Source organism: Thalassophryne amazonica, chromosome 11 (assembly GCF_902500255.1).
Source record: "Thalassophryne amazonica chromosome 11, fThaAma1.1, whole genome shotgun sequence".
In the NCBI taxonomy this organism is placed as follows: domain Eukaryota; kingdom Metazoa; phylum Chordata; class Actinopteri; order Batrachoidiformes; family Batrachoididae; genus Thalassophryne; species Thalassophryne amazonica.
In genome coordinates, this window is record NC_047113.1 from 76,686,565 (window position 1) to 76,704,168 (window position 17,604).

The window sequence follows — 17,604 nt, forward strand, 5'->3', positions numbered from 1 at the left end:
CTGAGCTGTTCTTACCCGTGTACAACAGGCTACTGATGTACACAGGTACACAAACAAATAAACAAACCACTGCCGCCACCAAACTCCTTTCAGTTACCTTCTTTTTTAGATTCAAAGTCTCTGCTGATCTCGGACAAATGGAGCAAAAACATTGAGGAGGGTGATGCCACTTTCCTTCAGGAAGAAATTATCCAGAGATTTTATAGAATATGGAGAAATGTTCTAGGTATCTTTCATCAAAATCCAGCTCATTCTCAGTCACAGAATCACTGGAGGAATACCCAATAAGGAAATATTTGACTGCTACAACAACAGGTTATAAAGTCTCAGTAACACAAACAAAGCTGAGTGAACAAACCTGTTCTGTAGATGAGATTTGGAGGATTAAAAACAGCATCCAGCCCTTTAACTCTTTTTTTCTCTTCTTTTAAATGACACATTTGTTCTTCCTGGTCTGCGATCATTCCCTCATCAGCAGGTGTTAGCTGTAGTTTCAACATGTCCCTCAGCTGCTGGACTTCAGACATGTCTGTAGAAAGACTTTAAAAAACACAAAAGAAAGAATCAACAACCAAGTGGAGGAAAGACTAAAAACAGGCCGATTTAATCATCTGCTGCTGCTCTGTTGTCCAGGCTGACCAATCCATCAGGATAAATTAAGTCTTCTGATTCTAACTGGTTTGTGTGAAACCATGGCGTTGTGCTCAGAGTTCAGCAGTTTGGAGTCATGATGTTGATACATGACCTTCAAATTTTATGAATTGTGTGCATAGTTCAATTTTTGTGTGTATAAAATGAGAAAAAACTGTAATCGATAGTATCGACTGATCAGCCTCATCAGCCTGTAAACCCTGGATCTGTCCTGGATCAGAGACTCTGTTATTACTAAAGAACAATTTATTGGATTTTGTGTGAAATCAGTCAGATCTGATCTGATCTGGGCCCTTCAACGGGAAGAGCTCGTAGGAACTCCACCTGACAAAGGGCCCCAAACACAGATTTCAAGCACATCACCAAACTGAACTGTCCTTCATTTATCATCATAAAGCACAGTTTATCTTATTTATATCAAAGTGTATGTATTGCCGGATACAGCAAACATGCACCTAGCGATATTTGACCGGATCTCCTCGCTGACTGACTAGTTCAAATGACGTCATCATAGAGGGTATTTCAACATGGCGGAGCCCCCGGCAGTGAGTGTTGGTGCTAATTTTTCATCTTTAAATGCCATTTTGGGTGCCATAAAGTCATTTGAATCAGAACAGAAAATCACCTACTGGCGGAGGGATTCTCGGACGCTAAAAGCAGCTCAAAAATGTGGCATAGCCGTGCCCGAAATTATTTCCACTGTGTGGCGAAAATTTCCCCTGTGCCTGAAATTATTTCCACCGACGCTTTCTGCCATGCAGTGGAAATAGCTTGAGGGATTCTCGGTCACTAAAAGCAGTTCAAAAACATGGCATAGCCGTGTCCGAAATTATTGCCACGGCATGGCAAAAATTATTTCCACCGTGCCCGAAATTATGTCCAATGGCGCTTTTCGCCACGCGGTGGAAATAATTTCAGGCACGGTGGAAATAATTTTTTCAATCTTGGTAATTTTCTGTGTAGGGCGGGGATGATAAACAAAACCTGCAAATTCAGACGGAATAAAAACGAAAATACAGAAGTCCACGGCACGTGTGTTTATCCTGTTTTTTCTCTGTCAATGTCATGTCTGAAAAACCTTTGATCAGTCCACCCCTGAAAGTAGTTAATGGTAAAATATGCCAATTTTCAATAATGAAAATCACCAATATCGAGCTAATACCATGAATGTGAAATAAGGAGATCTTAAACTCCGATTGCCTTTAAGTTCCCACCTGACTGTGGCCGTTCCTTTCCGTCGTGAATAAATTTAGCCGGCCAGCAAAACAGCGCAACCTGCCATTTTGCCAGTGCCGCATACAACGAAATATCGTCCAGTCCAACTTTGCCGAGGGCGCCGCCATGTTGAAATAAACTCTACGATGATGTCATTTGAACTAGCCAATCAGCGAGGAGATCCGGTCGCTAGGTACGTGTTTGCCGTATCCGGTAAAATATAACCTATTTTTTTTGCTGATATTTGGTGTTCAGTCTATAATAAGAACTCCAACACAAACTAACAGCTATCATTTGGATGTGGTGGAGTTGGTCTGAAATAAAGTTTAGTGGACAAACCTGCTCTGGATCAGCGAACTTCAGGCTTAAAAACAGCATCCAGCACGTTGACTAATTTCTTCTCTTCTTTAAATCCACTCGTTTCTTCTTGCTGCTCTGCGATCTGTTTGTTTCTACCAACTCAAATATCTCGGCATTAGCAGCAGTTAGCCGCTGTTTCAACAACCTTCTCAGCTGTTCCACCTTTTCGCGCGAAGTTCGCCTTGTGTTCTTCCAGTTTGCTGTCGATCTTTGTGCTTCTGGAGCTCTTCAAAAACATATATTTTAGGATTACAGAGTGAAGTTTGATCTGTTCAGAGAAAAGTTTACAGCGTCTCCAGCTAACTAGCCTTAGCCTCGGACAACAGGAAAATTCTTCTTCGGTGGATTCTTCTTCCTCTATCGAGTTTTTTGGCGGTTTGCAACCCAGTGCATTACCGCCGCCAAATGTTGGGGAGCGCAGCATGAATGGAGTCTGACGTAGGTTATATTAATAAGGAAGTGGGGGAGAAAAAAGTGGAGGAAATTACACTGTACTATGTTCTCTTGAATAACCCTGTTCCCTTTAAATATGCCCACAGTGTGGTATTGTGGTCCACAATAGGACCAAAATGGAAATAAGTCTTTTGACTTGTTGTGTTATCCTTGAAATTCCATTATAAATGTATCATATATGCATAAATCAATCAGTCAATCAATCAATCAATCAATGCCAATACATATTTCTTAGACTTCAATTACATGTATCATTCAGAAATACAAACAGTGTGGTACTTTATGGCAAAACTGTGTCAAATAGGCAGTTCTCAAAAACTAAATGTCCATGCTGGAAGGAGACAAGAGAGGGAAGCCACCAAGAAACAACATTGAAAGAATATTTGGCTTCTGTGGGTGTGAGTGGAGAAACTTGGAATAGCACAACATATAGTCTTAACTTTTCTGACTTGTGGTTGTTTCTGTTGCATTTCTAACATTACAGAACTGCTAAAAATAAAAGTGTTTTATTTTATTGTTTTTAAAACTTTGTAGAACAAATGTAAACACCAAACTCTTTTAAATGTGGAGTTATGTGGTAAAAGCAGCAAGAATGGTGACCAGGGCCAATTTCAGTTTGTGCAGGGGTCAAAAGTAAAAGTTGCTTAAATTTTGGTAAAAAAAAAAAAAAAAAAAAAAATAAATAAAATGGTGCAAATTATTAAAATGGTTGAGCTAATAGTGTTTATAAATGTAATACTTTTGACTTTGTTGAATGTTTGGTGTGCAAAGTAGCTGCTCCGTGTTGTGTGACACAGCGCAGCACTGCTCTTACAGACAGAGAGTAGAGTAGACTTTGATGAATCTGCGTGTGCAGCAGTCAGTGCGTGCGGGAGAGAAAAAAAAGCTTGAGTATCGACCTTTTTACACAAGGATCGTTCAATATTACCAGCGTTGGTATCGATATTACCGATATTAGGATCAATCCGCCCACCTCTACTTTCCACACGTGTTTCCAACTTTCAGCTCATCACTAGGTGTATTTAAGCTCCATTGGCTGTACTGGTAGGCAGCACGGTGGCTTAGTGGTTAGCACTGTTGCCTCACAGCGAGAAGGTTTTGGGTTCAATTCCTGTGGCATTTCTGTGTGGAGTTTGCATGTTCTCCCCGTGTTTGCGTGGGTTTCCTCCGGGTGCTCCGGTTACCTCCCACAACCAAAGACATGCGGGTTAGGTGGATTGGAATCTTTAAAATTGTCCCTAGGTGTGTGTGGGTGTGTCTGTGTTTGTTTGACTATTTGTGGCCCTGCAACAGACTGGCGTCCTGTCCTGGGTGTACCCCGCCTCACGCTCTATGACTGCTGCTCCAGCCCCCCGCGACCCTTAATTGGACTAAGCGGTAGAAGATGAATGAATGAATGAATGGTTGCACGGGTTTTTCACCTGATCATTGTGCCTTGTGCCTTCGCTTCTAGCTCTGTTTCATTGTGTTTTTAAGTCCTGCTGCCACGTTGTGTTTTGACCACCTGCCTGTTTATATTGACCATGCCCTTTGCCTGATGATTCTGATCTGTTTGCTTCTTTTGGACTGCCTCTCTGTGTACCGGACCCTACTGATTTATGCAGTAAACACCTCTTTGAACCAGAGCTACTGTGTCGAGTCACACTCTCACAAATGCCACTAGCTTAGCTTATGGCAAGCTAAAAGTGGACGCTCTCGTTTTTGAATTCCTGCACAAAAAGTAGTCCCCAGATAATTGTGATATAGTCCTGTGAGATAATATCTCATCTAAATCAATTCTAAAATTTACCAGTAATGAAATTACAAAGATAACTGAAGAGTAGCCATAATAAATATTTAAGAAACTTAAAGTTCATGAGCAACTTCGCCTGTTATCACTCAAGCCCACTGTAAACACTGATATGATGGAGTTTGATACGGAAGAGTTCAGAAAGATACAATTGGAATGTTTTGATTACCATTTACAGTTGGCGATGAAAGTCTTGGGTGTTAAAGTCAGAACAAGAAGCTGCACTGAAAGAGATCTATCTGGGAAGAGACGCATTCTGTGTGTTGTTGCTCCAATGAGAGCGACACACTGAGCAGGGTGGCGAAAGTAGTCCGGCGAGCTCAATCTGTGGGCGCGAGCTATCCCACAAGTCCAAAATAGCAGAGATGTCGGTCCAATGAAAGCGGCACTCTGAGCAGGGTGGTGTCGAGTCCCACATTTGTCTCCAGCCTTCTCTGTTCGACAAACCTGATAATCAATCTATAATCTAAATCATAATATTGCGTAAAAAAGTAAATTCCTTCGGCTGTTCCCTTGTTTGCACACGGGGTTGCCACTTCAAATCTGAGGCCTAGAGCACCAAAATGTCTAGAACCGGTGTCGCAGACCGAACGGTCCAACCATTCCCCCCCCCCCCCATAAAAACTGGTCCCCCTGTCTTCACTGCGCATGTGTCATTTCTGTGTGTCAGCCGTGGTTCACCGATTATCACCTCATTTCTGCGTCAAACTGCATTCCAGTCATCATGTATCTAGGACCGATATTTGAAGCTTTTCTACAACAATCATTTCCACATAAATTCAGCATTATTTCATAATAAAAGACAGAGAAAGTGATCAGAGCACAGCAGCCAGATGAGCTGCTGCTGTATGGAGCTCAGTTTACTGTTAAAACTGACAATAATGCCCTTACGTATGTCCTTACTACTGCTAAACTGAATGCAAAGGAGCATCGTTGGCTTTCAGCTCTTGCTACCTATAACTTCACCTTGCAATATAGACCCAGGCCTAATAATATTGATGCTGATGTATTATTATAAAAGGGTCAATTATACAACAGCAATGTGTGTATGTAAAATGTTTTACATTAGTTATTGGTATAATTACACAAAATTTGTGTAGCCTTTATTTTATTTTATATTTATTCATTTATTTTACTTAATACCTGACAGGTTGGGCCTCCAGGTCGTGAATTTGCGAAATGTGGGATTTTCACCTCTGATTGGTTAGAAGGTGATCAGAAGGTTCCGCCCTTTTCACATCTGATTGGCTCGAAGGTGAGCAGCAGTAGAAGTCTGTTTTGAAATGTTATCTGATGCTCAAGCAGGACAGACAGACTGACTGACAGCTGAGCAGAGAGAAATGTTTTAAAAGTGGTAAATGTTTTAAGCTAAGTGGTAAATATATCTGCAAAACAGCTACAGCTTGGGACTCCGACAAGGGCGGTCGCATCTCCTCCACTCTCCCTTATCTCTGCTCTCTGCTTTAACCTTCAAGTCCCTACTTCACCAGACTGTGAATTCCTCAAATTATATTGGATTCTGGATCTATTGGACTACTATTGGATTAACCATGGAATTGATCAGCTGGTCTCTGAACGCTATTGACACCATTTTTTCTACAAGAAGGTCAGGACCGGGGGATCCTATCTGCCCAGATGGAACGCATCCTGCGGGCTATGTTCTCGACTCCTGGAGGTCTTGGCATGTGGCATGCTTTGCACCTTTCTCTGTTGAGGACGTCGAGGATTTATTCATTTTTGGTCTTATGGTAGCAGGGCTGATACATTTTGGCTTATGTGCTGCCCTGATCTACCGGAAAATTGGCAAGACGGCAGCATCAAGAACCACGGCCCCTCACTTGTCCATCATGATTAAAGAGGTTGGCAAGGTAGACTGCGATAACTCTTGAACTCAGACGCAAATTGGATGACATCTTGGAGCAGATGCGTGCCTTGCAGATGAAGCTGAAGATTTCAGAGGCCGGTGAATATTCTTAATTCATAACTGGGAATATTCTTAATTCATAATTTGGATTCGGTTGTGCAAGTGGAACTGTTAAAAGTGTTTTTCACTGCTGTAACCATAACATTACAGGCTTATCTGTTGTACAACTTCAGTTGTTCTATATTCCAACCTATTTTCCAGCTGAAAAAAAATTACGCTGCAGTTGAGCCGTTCCGCTGTTTCCGGGGGTGTAAAAATGTTCATTTCTCTACATTGATTGTGGACCCGCTTGTTCAGATTTAGAAGCAGGTCTTCAATTTATTCATCAACCTCTGTCAAAGCTATTTAATGTCATGATGACTGGGACTCTTGTCTGTTGCAGGCAAGAAAAGAGAATCATCCACTGTTTAATTCACACAGTAGTATTTGTTTCTTTTTTTCTTTCGTTCCTCACAACGTGCTTTTTCCATGGGACTGTGTGAAGGTTCTCTGGTGTGGACTGACTTTTCAATCAGTCTTTTCCACCAGCACTCGCTGTGCGGCAAGTTCTCTTGCAGCATGCAGCACAGTCAGTGCTGCAGACACGAGTATTTGAAGGGGAGACCGGGACTATTTGCCCCCGGAAATGTTTTTAATTTATAAACCTTTGAAACACTATTGCCTGCATTTTGAGGGCCAAATTTTGTCAAGTAAAGCTGTTTTGTTTTTTTAGTCTTTGTTACAGCCTTACTTCAAAACCAAAAGAAACAAGGCATCAGGCCAAAACATGGAAGCATGTAGAAATGTACCTGTGTCAGGGGCAATAAACCAGGTATCTCTGGCGCCCTCTTTTGGCTGCCCTGGATCTGTTCAGTAATTCTGCCCTTGGGCATGTTTGTAAACTAAAAACACTACTCTATCATTCTGGGAGGGGTACTGGTCTGTACCATCAGTCTTATAGCCATCATTATTAACTACCAATACTTCATTAATTTGCTGTCAAATGTCAATATAATACTAGCATTAATATGTTGCATAACTAGACAATTAGGTAACAGCTCAAAACACTTTTAATAACACTAACCCAAATTGATATCAAATCAAAATAATCAGTTCTGAATCTTAAGAATTGGAATTGATTCAATTCTTGAAATCTGAATCGATACCCAGCCCTAATAGTGACAGAGAACTTTAACCCCTGTATCGACTTCTTTCAATGACCATGTTGTTTGTAGATCATTTTTAAGGTCTTGGTATTTCGCTTGTGTGTCTTTGTTTTTTCATTTATCTTTGATGTCTTTTTAATAGAATGCAGTGGGCCCCAAACCTGGGGTCTAAAGTTGCACCCTAGTCTCTATAGTTATCCTAACCAGAGCTGGCATTGTGTCCGAGGGCTCTCTTCTAGATGGAGATTGTTCCCTTAATTGCAGACAACTGCACCTCGTGCGCTTGGGTGACCGGGGATTGCCTCAAGGTATGTCTTCAGGTTCTTCTTCATCAGGCCTGTTTCCCCCACCACAACTGGGATGATATTGATGTCTTTCAATGACCATGTTGTTCGTAGGTCATTTTTCAGGTCTTGGTATTTTGTGATCTTTCCCCTTTCTGCTCGACTCAGGCCATAGTCATTGGGGACTGTCACATCGATGATTTTGGCTGTTTTCTCTTGCTTGTTCCAGATGACAATATCAGGTTTGATTGCACCTCCTTCGATGTGTCTTCCTGCTGGGATCTCTTTGTCGTAGAAATCAAATCAAATCAATTTTATTTATATAGCGCCAAATCACAACAAACAGTTGCCCCAAGGTGCTTTATATTGTAAGGCAAAGCCATACAATAATTACGGAAAAACCCCAACGGTCAAAACGACCCCCTGTGAGCAAGCACTTGGCGACAGTGGGAAGGAAAAACTCCCTTTTAACAGGAAGAAACCTCCAGCAGAACCATGATCAGGGAAGGGCAATCTTCTGCTGGGACTTGTTGGGGCTGAGTGAGAGAACCAGGAAAAAGACATGCTGTGGAGGGGAGCAGAGATCAATCACTAATGATTAAATGCAGAGTAGTGCATACAGAGCAAAAAGAGAAAGAAACACTCAGTGCATCATGGGAACCCCCCAGCAGTCTAAGTCTATAGCAGCATAACTAAGGGATGGTTCAGGGTCACCTGATCCAGCCCTAACTATAAGCTTTAGCAAAAAGGAAAGTTTTAAGCCTAATCTTAAAAGTAGAGAGGGTGTCTGTCTCCCTGATCCGAATTGGGAGCTGGTTCCACAGGAGAGGAGCCTGAAAGCTGAAGGCTCTGCCTCCCATTCTACTCTTACAAACCCTAGGAACTACAAGTAAGCCTGCAGTCTGAGAGCGAAGCGCTCTATTGGGGTGATATGGTACTATGAGGTCCCTAAGATAAGAAGGGACCTGATTATTCAAAACCTTATAAGTAAGAAGAATAATTTTAAATTCTATTCTAGAATTAACAGGAAGCCAATGAAGAGAGGCCAATATGGGTGAGATATGCTCTCTCCTTCTAGTCCCCGTTAGTACTCTAGCTGCAGCATTTTGAATTAACTGAAGGCTTTTCAGGGAACTTTTAGGACAACCTGATAATAATGAATTACAATAGTCCAGCCTAGAGGAAATAAATGCATGAATTAGTTTTTCAGCATCACTCTGAGACAAGACCTTTCTAATTTTAGAGATATTGCGTAAATGCAAAAAAGCAGTCCTACATATTTGTTTAATATGCGCTGTGAATGACATATCCTGATCAAAAATGACTCCAAGATTTCTCACAGTGTTACTAGAGGTCAGGGTAATGCCATCCAGAGTAAGGATCTGGTTAGACACCATGTTTCTAAGATTTGTGGGGCCAAGTACAATAACTTCAGTTTTATCTGAGTTTAAAAGCAGGAAATTAGAGGTCATCCATGTCTTTATGTCTGTAAGACAATCCTGCAGTTTAGCTAATTGGTGTGTGTCCTCTGGCTTCATGGATAGATAAAGCTGGGTATCATCTGCGTAACAATGAAAATTTAAGCAATGCCGTCTAATAATACTGCCTAAGGGAAGCATGTATAAAGTGAATAAAATTGGTCCTAGCACAGAACCTAGTGGAACTCCATAATTAACCTTAGTCTGTGAAGAAGATTCCCCATTTACATGAACAAATTGTAATCTATTAGATAAATATGATTCAAACCACTGCAGCGCAGTGCCTTTAATACCTATGGCATGCTCTAATCTCTGTAATAAAATTTTATGGTCAACAGTATCAAAAGCAGCACTGAGGTCTAACAGAACAAGCACAGAGATGAGTCCACTGTCTGAGGCCATAAGAAGATCATTTGTAACCTTTACTAATGCTGTTTCTGTACTATGATGAATTCTAAAACCTGACTGAAACTCTTCAAATAGACCATTCCTCTGCAGATGATCAGTTAGCTGTTTTACAACTACCCTTTCAAAAATTTTTGAGAGAAAAGGAAGGTTGGAGATGGCCTATAATTAGCTAAGATAGCTGGGTCAAGTGATGGCTTTTTAAGTAATGGTTTAATTACTGCCACCTTAAAAGCCTGTGGTACATAGCCAACTAATAAAGATAGATTGATCATATTTAAGATCGAAACATTAAATAATGGTAGGGCTTCCTTGAGCAGCCTGGTAGGAATGGGGTCTAATAGACATGTTGATGGTTTGGATGAAGTAACTAATGAAAATAACTCAGACAGAACAATCTGACAGAAAGAGTCTAACCAAATACCGGCATCACTGAAAGCAGCCAAAGATAACGATACGTCTTTGGGATGGTTATGAGTAATTTTTTCTCTAATAGTTAAAATTGTATTAGCAAAGAAAGTCATGAAGTCATTACTAGTTAAAGTTAAAGGAATACTCGGCTCAATAGAGCTCTGACTCTTTGTCAGCCTGGCTACAGTGCTGAAAAGAAACCTGGGGTTGTTCTTATTTTCTTCAATTAGTGATGAGTAGTAAGATGTCCTAGCTTTACGGAGGGCTTTTTTTATAGAGCAACAGACTCTTTCCAGGCTAAGTGAAGATCTTCTAAATTAGTGAGACGCCATTTCCTCTCCAACTTACGGGTTATCTGCTTTAAGCTGCGAGTTTGTGAGTTATACCACGGAGTCAGGCACTTCTGATTTAAAGCTCTCTTTCTCAGAGGAGCTACAGCATCCAAAGTTGTCTTCAATGAGGATGTAAAACTATTGACGAGATACTCTATCTCACTTACAGAATTTAGGTAGCTACTCTGCACTGTGTTGGTATATGGCATTAGAGAACATAAAGAAGGAATCATATCCTTAAACCTAGTTACAGCACTTTCTGAAAGACTTCTAGTGTAATGAAACTTATTCCCCACTGCTGGGTAGTCCATCAGAGTAAATGTAAATGTTATTAAGAAATGATCAGACAGAAGGGAGTTTTCAGGGAATACTGTTAAGTCTTCAATTTCCATACCATAAGTCAGAACAAGATCTAAGATATGATTAAAGTGGTGGGTGGACGCATTTACATTTTGAGCAAAGCCAATTGAGTCTAATAATAGATTAAATGCAGTGTTGAGGCTGTCATTCTCAGCATCTGTGTGGATGTTAAAATCGCCCACTATAATTATCTTATCTGAGCTAAGCACTAAGTCAGACAAAAGGTCTCAAAATTCACAGAGAAACTCACAGTAACGACCAGGAGGACGATAGATAACAACAAATAAAACTGTTTTTTGGGACTTCAAATTTGGATGGACAAGACTAAGAGTCAAGCTTTCAAATGAATTAAAGCTCTGTCTGGGTTTTTGATTAATTAATAAGCTGGAATGGAAGATTGCTGCTAATCCTCCGCCTCGGCCCATGCTACAAGCATTCTGGCAGTTAGTGTGACTCGGGGTTGTTGACTCATTTAAACTAACATATTCATCCTCCTGTAACCAGGTTTCTGTAAGGCAGAATAAATCAATATGTTGATCAATTATTATATCATTTACTAACAGGGACTTAGAAGAGAGAGACCTAATGTTTAATAGACCACATTTAAATATTTTAGTCTGTGGTGCAGTTGAAGGTGCTATATTTTTTCTTTTTGAATTTTTATGCTTAAATAGATTTTTGCTGGTTATTGGTGGTCTGGGAGCAGGCACCGTCTCTACGGGGATGGGGTAATGAGGGGATGGCAGGGGGAGAGAAGCTGCAGAGAGGTGTGTAAGACTACAACTCTGCTTCCTGGTCCCAACCCTGGATAGTCGTGGTTTGGAGGATTTAAGAAAATTGGCCAGATTTCTAGAAATGAGAGCTGCTCCATCCAAAGTGGGATGGATGCCGTCTCTCCTAACAAGACCAGGTTTTCCCCAGAAGCTTTGCCAATTATCTATGAAGCCCACCTCATTTTTTGGACACCACTCAGCAATTCAAGGAGAACATGCGGCTAAACATGTCACTCCCGGTCTGATTGGGGAGGGGCCCAGAGAAAACTACAGAGTCCGACATTGTTTTTGCAAAGTTACACACTGATTCAATGTTAATTTTAGTGACCTCCGATTGGCGTAACCGGGTGTCATTACTGCCGACGTGAATTACAATCTTACCAAATTTACGCTTAGCCTTAGCCAGCAGTTTCAAATTTCCTTCAATGTCGCCTGCTCTGGCCCCCGGAAGACAACTGACTATGGTTGCTGGTGTTGCTAACTTCACATTTCTCAAAACAGAGTCGCCAATAACCAGAGTTTGATCCTCGGCGGGTGTGTCGCCGAGTGGGGAAAAACGGTTAGAAATGTGAACGGGTTGGCGGTGTACACGGGGCTTCTGTTTAGGGCTACGCTTCCTCCTCACAGTCACCCAGTCGGCCTGCTTTCCCGGCTGCTCGGGATCTGCCAGAGGGAAACTAACGGCGGCTAAGCTACCTTGGTCCGCACCAACTACAGGGGCCTGGCTAGCTGTAGAATTTTCCACGGTGCGGAGCCGAGTCTCCAATTCGCCCAGCCTGGCCTCCAAAGCTATGAATAAGCTACACTTATTACAAGTACCATTACTGCTAAAGGAGGCCGAGGAATAACTAAACATTTCACACCCAGAGCAGAAAAGTGCAGGAGAGACAGGAGAAGCCGCCATGCTAAACCGGCTAAGAGCTAGTAGCTGCGCTAAGCTAGCGGATTCCTAAAAACACACGAAGTGAATAATGTGTAAATAATTTAGAGGTGATTCAGCAGAGGGAGTGCTTTAGTTAAGGCACGTGAAGATTACACTGTGAAACAAATCGTTATCTAGGTAACTAGATCAATTTAACTGCGCAGATTAAACAGCTAACAGATACAGCAAAACACCGCTGTGCTCCGGAACAGGAAGTGATACAATACCGCAGTGAGAGCCAACCAGCAGTAGAAGACAGTTACTTTTCCGTTGGATGAGACTGGTGCTGGCTCATGCTCCCAGATGTTTTCTTTGACTTCTATCTCCAGTTCCTTGCATACTTTCCAGTGGAGATATTGACAGATCTTGTAGTGTCTGGATGTATAATGTCCGTCTGCCATGAGGATCTGGAATGCTGATGTTAGATGGTTTACACTCTCAACAGCTGTATGACAGAATCGGCATTTATCATTTTGTGAGATCCCTGCCATTTTTTTGAAGCCATTTGTTAGAAGTCCCTGATCTTGTGCTCCAATCAGAATTCTTTCTCCATCAAAACCAAGTTCTCCATTTTTAGCCACTGTATTGATCCAACTTTGTCAGTGTATTTCTTTTCGAGTTCTTCTTGGAATTGTCTGACCCTTTTGTACTGTTTCTATCTTTCCACTCAATGTTTTCCTTCTCTTTTGCTGTATTGTTCTCTGGTCTGTCTTGCAAGTTCACAAGTTTTTGATTTTTCCTTCCTCTGTCTCTACTTAAGTCATACCCGATATCATGCTCCTTCAGGATCTTGCTCAGCAGGTCTATGATTACGCAGAATAAAAGTGGTGAGAGGTTGTCTCCCTGAAATATCCCTCTCTGAACTCATATGTCTGGGATTGTTATTTGTCCCTTTGAGTGACTGAGGGTGATGGTGGTGTTCCACTTGTTCATTTGTGCTCTCAGGAAAGATCTTATTTCCTCATAGATGTTGTAGATTTATAAGCACCTCATGATCCAGGAGTGTGGCACGCTTTCAAATGCCTTTTTGTAGGCATATAGAGTTTAAATCAGTCAACGCGGTTCCTTCTGGAACCAGTTTAGCCAGTCCCAGGTTAACTTTTTGCAGGATAGTTTTGAATTTTCTGTTTTCCTTTAATTTATTCAGTTTTGGACACTCTTTCATGTCCATTTTTCTTGTTTCTTCAATCATATTTGCCAATTCCTCTTCTAGTTCCTGATGTTCTGGGTCTGTGTGCACCTGTATATTGTTTTGTGGATGGGCTGGTGAATGGCTCATTTTTGAGGGGGTAGTAATGACTCGCTTTTTTGGGGGGCAATGAATGGCTCGTTTTTTTTGGGGGGGGGGGGGTAATGCCTGATTCCTTTTTTGTTGGTGTGGTGTTTGATTCCTATTGTGTTGGGATTGTGTTTGACTCCTACTTCTTTGGTGTGAGAGGCTGGCTTGGTCTGGTGCTTTTTGTTGCATGTATGTTTTCTGAGGTCATTTGTAGGTGGTGCAATGGGTTGTGTCAGAGGGCAGGTGTCTGTTTTTCATTTGCCTTGAATTTCCTTCTAATAGAGTGCAGTGGACCCCAGACATGGGGTCTAAAGTTGCACCCATGTATGAATTATCGTGTGTGTTCAGGTTTCTCTTCAGTCCAAATCTTTGACCACATCCTGTATGAATTATCATGTGTGTGTTCAGGTTTCTCTTCAGTCCAAATCTTTGACCACATTCAGAACAGACAAATGGTTTTTGCCTTTTGTTTTTCATCTGTCTTGAATTTCCTTCTAATAGAGTGTAGTGGGCCCCAGACATGGGGTCTAAAGTTGCACCCTTAACATTATTGACATTGTATTCGAGGGCTCTCTTCAAGACGGTGACCTATCCTCTCCTCAAATACTGCCTTTGATCTCCTGCACCAGTTCTTGTGTTTGAGTAAGTGAAGCAGTGAAAGATCTTTTTCTTCTCCCCACTGGACCAATTTACAATGGTGTAGTTTCATTGGATTCTTTTGGCCCTTTGATGATGTTGTTGCTGGGATCCAGGATGAGAATTGTCTGGTGGATGACCCAGCTGAATGCTGCCACAGGAGAGATGCACCATTGCTGTCTTCACACGCCCTGGTGCCTAGGCACCTTGTGGAGTTTTTAAGCTGGTGTTTGTTTTCTTTGAATCATCCTCATACCAAGATCTCTACTGGTAAACCCCTTCACAGTGGGACAGAGGACACTCGAGGCTCATGTCCATTAGGAACTCCAGCGCACCCTGTGTGAATTATCGTGTGTGATCAAACTGCGCTTTCATCTAAATCTGATCACACTCAGAACAGAAAAATGCTTTTTGTGTTTTATTTCTCTTTTTTTTTTTTACAGAGTGCAATGGGCCCCAAACCCGGGGTCTATAGTTGCATCCTATAGATTCCTGGCATTGTATCCGAGGGCTCTCCTCAAGATGGTGATGGTTCCCTTAATTGCAGATATCTGCACCTCATGAGCACTTGGGTGACCAGGGATTGGCTCGAGGTATTTCTTCAGGTTCTTCTTCATAAGCCGTGTTGCTTCCACCACAACTACTATGATATCTATTTCTTTCAATGACCATGTTGTTCGTAGGTCATTTGTCAGGTCTTGGTATTTCATGATTTTCTCCCTTTCAGCTCTATTCAGGCCATAGTCATTGGGGACTGTTACATCAATTTTTGCTGCCTTCTCTTGCTTGTTCCAGATGACAATATCAGGTTTATTGCACTTCTTCAATATGTCATCCTGCTGGGATCTCTGTCGTGGATTAGTAGTTTTCCATTGGACAAGACTGGTGCTGGCTCATGCTCCCAGACATTTCCCTCTACTTCCACCTCCAGTTCCCTGCATACTTTCCAGTGGAGATGTTTACAGATCTTGTTGTGCCGGCTTGTACACAGTAAAATCACTAGTGTAAAACTAACACTGACAGTGAACATATAGTCTCAGGTAGGACCATATGTACACTGTCAGTGTTAATTTAAGACTGGTGATTTTACTGTGTATAATGTCCATTTGCCATGATGATCTGGCATGCCGATGGGTTACACTCTCAACAGCTGTATGACAGAATTAGCATTGATCATTTTGTGAAATTCCTGCCATTTGTTAAAAGTCCCTGATCTTGTGGTCCAACTAGAATTCTTTCTCCATCAAAACCAAGTTCTCCATTTGTAAGCCACCGTATAGACCCTTTTTTGTCTGTGTTCCTTTTTGAGTTCTTCTTGGAATCATCCAGCCCTTTTGTGCCGTTTATTTGGAAATGAGAACAACCCATGTTCTGTCTCAGTTTAAGTTATAATATGTGTATTAATATCGTAAATAAAGCTGGAAAAACATGGATCAGATGTAAAAATTAATGTGACTCTTGACCACTGTATGTTTTTTTTTTCTTCATAATGATCCTAAATAAAGAAAACATAAAAAACAAACTGCAAAAGATCCTACACTAACCGAAGTGAAGCAATTTGTTTTGTCAGCGTGGCCCAAACAAGCGTTTGATGAAAACATGCAGCCATATTTGAGAAGAAAATTTGAGCTACACTGAGGAAAATAAGTATTTGAACACCCTGCGATTTTGCAAGTTCTCCCACTTAGAAATCATGGAGGGGTCTGAAATTTTCATCTTAGGTGCATGTCCACTGTGAGAGACATAATCAAAAAAAAAAAAAAAGAAAAAAAAAAAAAAAAGAAAAAAAAAAATCCGGAAATCACAATGTATGATTTTTGTAAAATAATTAATTTGTATGTTACTGCTGCAAATCAATGTTAATATTTGGTACAGTAGCCTTTGTTTGCAATTACAGAGGTCAAACGTTTCCTGTAGTTTTTCCACCAGGTTTGCACACACTGCAGCAGGGATTTTGGTCCACTCATCCATACAGATCTTCTCCAAATCTATCAGGTTTGGAGTTTCAGCTCCCTCCAAAGATTTTCTATTGAGTTCAGGTCTGGAGACTGGCCAAGCCACTCCAGGACCTTAGTTGCCCTGGCTGTGTATTTGGGGTCATTGTCATGCTGGAAAACCCAGCCATGACCCATCTTCACTGAGGGACGGAGGTTGTTTGCCAAAATCTTGCAATACGTGACCCCATCCCTCCTCCCTTCAATACGGTGCAGTCATCCTGTCCCCTTTGCAGAAGAGCACCCCCAGAGTATGATGTTTCCACCACCATGCTTCACGGTTGGGATGGTTTTCTTGGGGTTGTTCTCATCCTCTAAACATGTAAGTGGAGTTGATTCCAAAAAGCTCTATTCTGGTCCCATCTGACCACATGACCTTCTCCCATGCCTCCTCTGGATCATCCAGATGGTCACTGGTGAACTTCAAACTGGCCTGGACATGTGCTGGCTTGAGCAGGGGGACCTTGCTGCCCTGCAGGATTTTAAACCCATGACAGCATCATGTGTTACTAATGTAATCTTTGTGACTGTGGTCCCAGCTCTCTTCAGGTCATTGACCAGGTCCTCCTGTGTAGTTCTGAGCTTTCTCAGAATCATCCTTACCCCACAAAGTGAGATCTTGCACGGAATCCCAGACTGAGGGAGATTGACAGTCATCTTGTGTTTCTTCCACTTTCTAATAAATAATCATAACAGTTGTTGTCTTCTACCAAGCTGCTTGCCTGTTGTCCTGTAGTCCATCCCAGCCTTGTGCAGGTCTACAGTTTTGTCACTGGTGTCCTTAGACAGCTCTTTGGTCTTGGCTATGGTGGACAGGTTGGAGTGTGATTGAGTGTGTGAACAGGTGTCTTTTATACAGGTAACAAGTTCAAACAGGTGCAATTAATACAGGTAAAGAGTCCAGAATAAGAGGGCTTCTTAAAGAAAAATTAACAGGTCTGTGAGAGCCAGAATTCTTGCTGGTTGGTAGATGTTCAAATACTTATTTGCAGTAGTAACTTACAAATAAATTATATAAAAAAAAAATCATACATTGTGATTTCCGGATTTATTTTTTTTTTAGATTATGTCTCTCACAGTGGACATGCACCTAAGATAAAAATTTCAGACCCCTCCATGATTTTTAAGTGGGAGAACTTGCAAAATTGCAGGGTGTTCAAATACTTATTTTCCTCACTGTAACAGTGGAAAAT